The sequence below is a fragment of the Phoenix dactylifera genome, chromosome 12 (genome assembly GCF_051530095.1).
Source record: "Phoenix dactylifera cultivar Ajwa chromosome 12, Ajwa_hap1_PhDact_Kaust_v1.1, whole genome shotgun sequence".
In the NCBI taxonomy this organism is placed as follows: Eukaryota; Viridiplantae; Streptophyta; class Magnoliopsida; order Arecales; family Arecaceae; genus Phoenix; species Phoenix dactylifera.
The window spans coordinates 10,210,172-10,217,315 of record NC_143201.1 but is presented as its reverse complement, the minus strand read 5'-3'; the positions used below and the strand labels follow the sequence as shown (position 1 = coordinate 10,217,315).

Below are 7,144 nucleotides of genomic sequence, written 5' to 3'. Positions count from 1 at the left end.
CCGAATGCACCAGGTAGCTGGTTTGCCCGAGTGGTCAAGGGGGAAGACTTAAGATCTTCTGCACTCAAGTGCGCATGGGTTCGAACCCCATAGCCAGCACGTTTTTTATCCCAATTCCTTTTTGATTTTTATAAAAAATATAAAAGATCACCTTGCTGCTTTATATTTCTCTATACATTTTCTATTCTTTCCCTACTTCAAACACAGAACTATCTAGAGTTCCTAGTTTGAAAAACTTGTCGTCAAATCATTTTGCAATTTCCTTTTTGCTCTTTTCCTCTTCATATCATATGTTATTTGTATAGGCACTTCATTTATCCATTTTGCAATTTGGGGATCATTCTTCTACTTTTTGCATGGACTCTTTTGCCCCAACCATTGTTGGGGCCTTCTTTAACATTTGCTCAACATGCTAAAGCCCCCTACCTTGCATAGTCGACTACCTTATCACCTAAGTGTTGATTCTGTACAACAGCCTACTCCATACATAAGTGCTGCATGCATTCACAATATACTCCTCGATATTTTCTCAAAACCAGGCATTACTTTTCTATCTAATATTTTTGATTTTTTTCTCCATTGATGGCTCCTCTTCTGCAATTAAGATCAATCTTTCCGCCTTCCTACCATCCTCCAAGGAGGTCATCTCCTACCTAATTGCGTCCCTTGTCATTTGTTCATATATAACATTGCGAGATGCTATGCTGATCCCTATCCACTACTTGCTTTATACATAAGTGTTGCTCCATACTTCTGTAATATATTCCTCAATATTTTCTCAAAACCAAGCATAAATATGGGCACAACTTTCTGTCTATTTTTTTTCTATTTTTTCTCCATTGATAGCTCATCTTCTGGCATTAAGATCAATCTTTCTTCCTTGGTGCCATTCTCCAAGGAGGCCATCTCCTATCTAGTTACGTCCTTTGTCATTTGTTCGTGTATTAGGTTGTGAGATGTTGTGTTAATCCTCATCCATTGCTTGTTCCACACACATGTCCCTCTTTTAATCAATTTGTCAACAATCATTCTTTTAGTCTTGATGTGCTGAGGAATCTTGTTTGGTGTTGCTATATTCGTTGTGCGGCATTATTCTTTTATATTCGCCTTTTATATTCGCCGACACGCCCCGACCCGAGCTCGGGGTGCCCTTAATATTCGACGATACGCCCCGGCCAAGTTTGGGGCGCCTCATCTAACAACGCGCCTCGATCCTTGAGCTCGGGGCGCTTTGCCAGCAAACCTCGAAATCGGAGAAGCTAGGCCGATTTTAACATCCACCAAGACGACCTCGTCGAATACATAATGCGACTTCTCATTGAGCTCGGCTTTGCTCACGATCGCATCCACGTGCGTACCCACGCCCGCCTACGTGGTCGTACACTACAACGTCACCATGCCATACTTTGCTTGCGGGCTAACGACAGTCAAAGACAATATCATGCTGCTCCAGCTATACCCTGTCATACCTATCGACACCTTACCATTCACAGGAACGGTCTACACCGTATACCTCAAGCAAGCTCTAACTATACGACATCTGTCTGAACCTATCTCCTCCCATGATGAGGACGGTCCTCCGCCACTTGGACACCTCTCCGAGGACTATATATAGCCCCATCAGGTAACACTACAGAAACTTTTGGACCAACTAAGATCCATCCTAACTTGAGCATCAAAGGGCCCTCACCAGGACCACTGATGAGGCTTTGTGCTGGCACACTATCGCGCGGGAGGTGGCTCTCCTTCTTCCGCTCCAACCGGCAGCTCCCTCGACTCCTCCGGCGTGGTCACCCTTAGGCCAAATTTGAACCACAACATTTGGTGCTAGAGGAATGGCCTGAGTCATGATCATGAGGTTAAAGAGTCACGGAGCTCTAAATGCATGGAGCAGCCGGGTACCAACACCCGGCACCTCGCTTCAGAGTCCACCCTCTACAACATCTATGTTGGCAGACCAAACCCCTCGGGCCCAGCTAGAGCAGTTTTACCTGCTTGTCCAGCAAGTCCAAGTACTTACAGCGGCTGTTCAAGGCCTCCAGCAGACAGGAGCTTCGTCCGATGCCGAGCTCGACAAAAAAGTCGAAGAATTGGAGCGACAAATCTTGACGCTCTGGGATCAAGTCATGGAACACCATAAGGAGCACGGTCGATCAAGAAGCAATTCCCCCCGGTGCAAGGGAGATCCTTCCCGGCCTGGGAGCCCGGTTCGTCTGATGTCTCCCCACTAGAAGCCCAGGAAATATGCTCTCCTTCAAGAGTTTGGGAGGTACACTCCCCTCATGTCCACCTGAGCAGAGATTCTCATGGAGATCGAGAGTCGTGGCTACCTCCAACCCCCATCAAGATGCGACCATCAAGGTCACGGAAGCGCTCGGACAAGTACTACCGCTTCCATAGAGATCACGGTCATGAGACGGAGGACTGCTATCAGCTCCGTGATAAGATCGAGACACTTGTCCACCAAGGTCTGCTGGATCGGTTTGTCCGTGGTCAAGCCGATGGAAGGGAACTCGAGGGATAGAGCCCGGAGCCACGCGACGGGCAGAACGACAACCGTCCCATCGCAGGCACCATCAACACCGTAGCCGTGTATCCCACATGCTAGCGGCTTCTTAACCTCGAGGGGCAGTGAAGAGGCCTCATCCCCATCAGCCTGGGTCTAACGACTCGAGACTCAAGCTACAACCTCCAGACGGGACTTTAGCCCCTCCAGGTTAGGGTTTTAAATCCCAAAATATGTCATCAATAAAATTATCCTCTGAGACTTCTTTAAAGCGTCTCTAAAATGCCTTAATTGACTCGACATGCCTTGGTTGTCTCCGTGACATGAGTTATATATATAGCAATAAATCAACAAAGTCGTCCATCGAGCTCGGCTTGGGATTCCCTATAGTGTCGACTGCAAGCCAAAGCGCTCCGCAACTACAGAATTCAAATCAACAAAGTCGTCCCTCGAGCTTGGCTCGGGATGCCCTGCAGTGTTGACTGCGAGCTAGAGCGCTCCGTGACTGCTAGATCCAAATCAACAAAGTCGTCCCTCGAGGTCGGCTCGGGACGCCCTGCAGTGGTGACTGCGAGTCAGAGCGCTCCGTGACTGCAGGATTCAAATCAATAAAGTCATCCCTTGAGCTCGGCTCGGGATGCCCTGCAGTGTCGACTGCGAGCCAGAGCGCTTCGCGACTGTAAGATCCAAATCAACAAAATCATCCTTCGAGCTCGGCTCGGGACGCCATGCAGTATTGGCTGCGAGCCAGAGCGCTCTGCGACTACAGGATTCAAATCAACAAAGTCGTCCCTCGAGCTCGGCTCGAAACGCCTTGTAGTATCAACTGCGAGCCAAAGCGCTCCACGATTGCAGGACCCGAATCTATAAAGTCGCCCCTTGAGCTTAGCTCGAAGTGCCCTGTGACGTTAACGGGGAGCTGTTAAAGAGCACTCCTAATCACAAGAACCTACAAATACACCTTTGATCTGAGTAGAAGGCATCCTGCGGTGTAAACAGAGAGCCGTTGAAGAGCTCCCCCGACTACAGCAATTTACAAGCACGCCCCTGATTTGAGTGGGGGGTGTCCTGCGGTGTCAATGGAGAACCGTTGAAGAGCTCTCCCGACCGCAGAAATTTACAAGTACACCCCTGATCTGAGTGGGGGGCATCCTGCGGTGTCAACGGAGAGCCGTTAAAGAGCTCCCCCGACCGTAGCAATCTACAAGTGTGCCCCTGAGCTGAGTGGGGGGCGCCCTGCGGCGTCAACTGGGAGCCATTGAAGAGCACCCACGACTGCAGTGGTTTATAATGACATCTCGGGCTCGACCTCGGGGTGCCCTGCATTGTGTCAATCACGAGCCAAAGAGCTCCCATGACCGCATGTACTAAGAGTCGAAGGGGCCTATCACTGGTGACCGTCATGACCTGAGCTCGGGGCGCCCTGCGATTGTGTCGATCGCAAGCCAAAGAGCCCCTGTAGCCATTTTCGCTTCAAGTGATGTGACAGTCATTCGAGCTCGGCTCAGAAAGTCCGTCCTAAAGCCGACCTTGAAGTTGGCACGAATACAAAGATAAACTACAAAGAGATTTAAGTGGCCGACTTTACAAGAATAAGGAAAAAAGGGGTAGTTGGAGGAAAGCTTAGTTAGCTCGAGCGGTCTTCGTCTCGACCCCAGCAAGCTCTTTACCAACTATGCAGAGCTACATGGCAGCATGGAGTTGAGCTAATACCTAAACTATGCAGTTCGGGTCTTACTAGCTAAGCATAAAGCTCCAAACGAAATAAGTTCAAACACCATGCCAGATTTCAAGACACAAAGTAGTTAAAAAAAGACCACTTCATCCATGTTGAAAGACCAAGGGCTAAGTACAAAAATAGCCAACCCTAAGGTCAGGCTAAATACAAAAAGGTTTAAGTGGCCTATTTAACAAAAACAAAAGGAAAAAGAAAACTAGAAAAGAATTGTCAGCTTGAGCAGCTTCCGACCCGGTCGTAGCGACAACCTCTGCAGCATCCCAGACCGTCAGCTCAGCGACGAGCTCGCACACCTCGACAAGCCCTTCGTGACGCCGGGAATGAGGTTCTTCGACCTCCCCTCGGACCGAGCTCCATCCGACGCAACCACCTCGTTATGTCGAGCCATCGGGGTCTTATTGCTGAAGACCATCCCTGCAACTTCTCACAATGAAGATGGCAGCCAGGGAAGAAGATGAAAGTAAAAGAAATCGAGTGAAGGCCCTAAGATCCCCCTCCAAGATCTTATATAGCCTACCTCGACGGCTCAGATTGGGTTAACCAAATGCCCAAATAGTCAAATCACGCCACGTAGCATGTCCAGAAGCTCCTTTGACAGATCTTCCTGGATCCTAACATTGAAGACTGAAATGGTTATGAGAGCCGCTTCGGAGAATGGGCCATTAATGACTGACTCCTCGCGTTCCATGCAGCAACGCCTCAGAAAAAAGCACGCACGTGGCACATTAAAGAGTTCGCACGACCATATCTGCTTGGAGTGATGTGGCAATGTAAGCCTGGCTCAGGAAGCCCGGCTCGAAGCCATCGGCCCCAACAATACACCAAGTGTTTCCTGCTCGGTGCGCACATCTTCATAAGCGCTTAGTCACGATGCAGGACGACCAACAATCCAACTACTTTCTTCATCCGAGCTAAAGAACAACTTGACTTCGAAAGTTGGAGAGCAAATGATGGGGGGCAAAATGGATCGTCCTGCTCACAACAATAGGACCACCCAATTTCAACCAAATAGACCCCAACATTGTTTGAGTCGGACCTCGGTCTCGCTAAGAGCCAGTCCAACCTCGAAATCCGCCGAAGGCTCAGCCGACCTCGGCCAGATCTCTCCGCTGCCATGACCTGCAGCAACCTCCTCTGATGTTTATAATGACATCCCGAGCCCAACCTCGGAACGCCTTGCTGTGTCAGCTGCGGGCTAAAGAACTTCAACTGCAGGACTATTCGCCAACATGCCCCGATCAAGCTCAGGGCGCCCTCTATATTCGCCGAGACGCCCCGACCAAGCTCGGAACGCCCTCTATATTTGACGACACGCTCCGACCGAGCTCGGGGCACCTTTTATATTCGCTAACACGCTCCGACCCGAGCTCGGGGTGCCCTTAATATTCGACGATATGCCTCGATCAAGTTCGGAGCGCCCTTAGTATTCGACGACACGTCCGACCTGAACTCGGGATGCCCTTAATATTCGACGACACACCCCGACCCTTAAGCTCGGGGCGCCCTGCCGAGCAAACCTCGAAATCGAGGAAACTAGGCCGACCTCAGCACCCGCCAAGATGACCTCGTCGAATACACGATGCGACCCCTCATCGAGCTCGGCTTCGCCCATGACCGCATCCACGTGTGTGCCCACGCTCGCCTACGTAGCCGTACACTATAATGTCACTGTGCCATGCTTTGCTTGCTAGACAATGATAATCAAGGACAATACCATGCTGCTCCAGCTATACTCTGTCACACCTATCGACGCCTTACCATTCACAGAAATAGCCTATGCCGTGCGCCTCAAGCAAGCTCTAGCTGTGCACCATCTGTTTGAAATCTATCTTCTCCCATGATGAGGATGGGCCATACCTCCGCCACCTGGACACCTCTTCGAGGACTGTATATAACTCCATTAGGTAACAATACGAAAACTTTTAGACCAACTAAGATCCACCCAAACTTTAGCGTCGGAGGGCCCTCATCGGAACCACTGGTGTGGCTTTGTGCAGGTACACCGTTGTGCGGAAGGTGGCTCTCCTTCTTCCGCTCCAGCCGGCAGCTCCCTTGACTCCTCCGGCGTGGTCACCCACGGGCCAAATTTGAACCACAACAGTTATCTATTGGTGATACATTGTTCCCTCTATGTTTCTAGGTTATTTCTTCTTTTTTCAATGAAAAATATTTTCAAAGAAGCCTATAGTCCCTCATGGTAGAAAGTTAATTTTCATTTATTTAGAACAAAATAAAACTTTCTTGAAAATTGATATCCATGGCATGGTGAATCTTCACAAGACATCTCAAGCATTTGCTCTATGTTGATAATTGAATCTTCAAATATTATGGCATTGAGCTCTATTAGAGGATTGGAAGCAATTTGTTCCGATGTAAATTAAGTACAGAAATAAAAAAAAACCCACAAATAAGTAATGGGCTAATCTAGCAGCCATGAAACAACATCCAAAGTTAGTGAGTACTCAACTGATAGGAATTAGGATACATCTCAACTCAACTAAGTCTTACTCCCAAACTTTTGGCCTATGACTTCATGGTCTTCATGACTTCATGGACTCTTTTACCCCAACCAATGTGGAGCCCTTCTTTAACATCTGCTAAACATGCTCAACCCCTCTAGTTCATATGGTCAACTACTCTATCACCTAAGTACCGGTCCTGCATAACAACCTACTCCATGCGTAAGTGCTCCATGCATTTATAATATAGTCCTCGATAATTTCTCAAAACCATGTAGAAATTTGGGTGCACTTCTCTGTCTAATATTTTTTATTTTTTCTCCATTGATGGCCCCTCCCTTGCAATTAAAATCGATCTTTCTTTCTTGGTGCCATCCTCTAAGAAGATCATCTCCTACCAACCTGTGTCCCTTGTCATCTGTTCGTGTATTGCATTGCGAG

At 48.5% G+C, this 7,144-nt stretch overlaps 1 non-coding gene across 1 annotated transcript; it reads left to right on the top strand.

The window, feature by feature from the left end:
* Positions 1–16: 16 nt before the first annotated feature.
* On the top strand, positions 17–99 carry TRNAL-UAA (transfer RNA leucine (anticodon UAA)). Its single transcript has one exon. It is a non-coding gene; the product is annotated as a tRNA-Leu (tRNA).
* Positions 100–7,144: the final 7,045 nt, after the last annotated feature.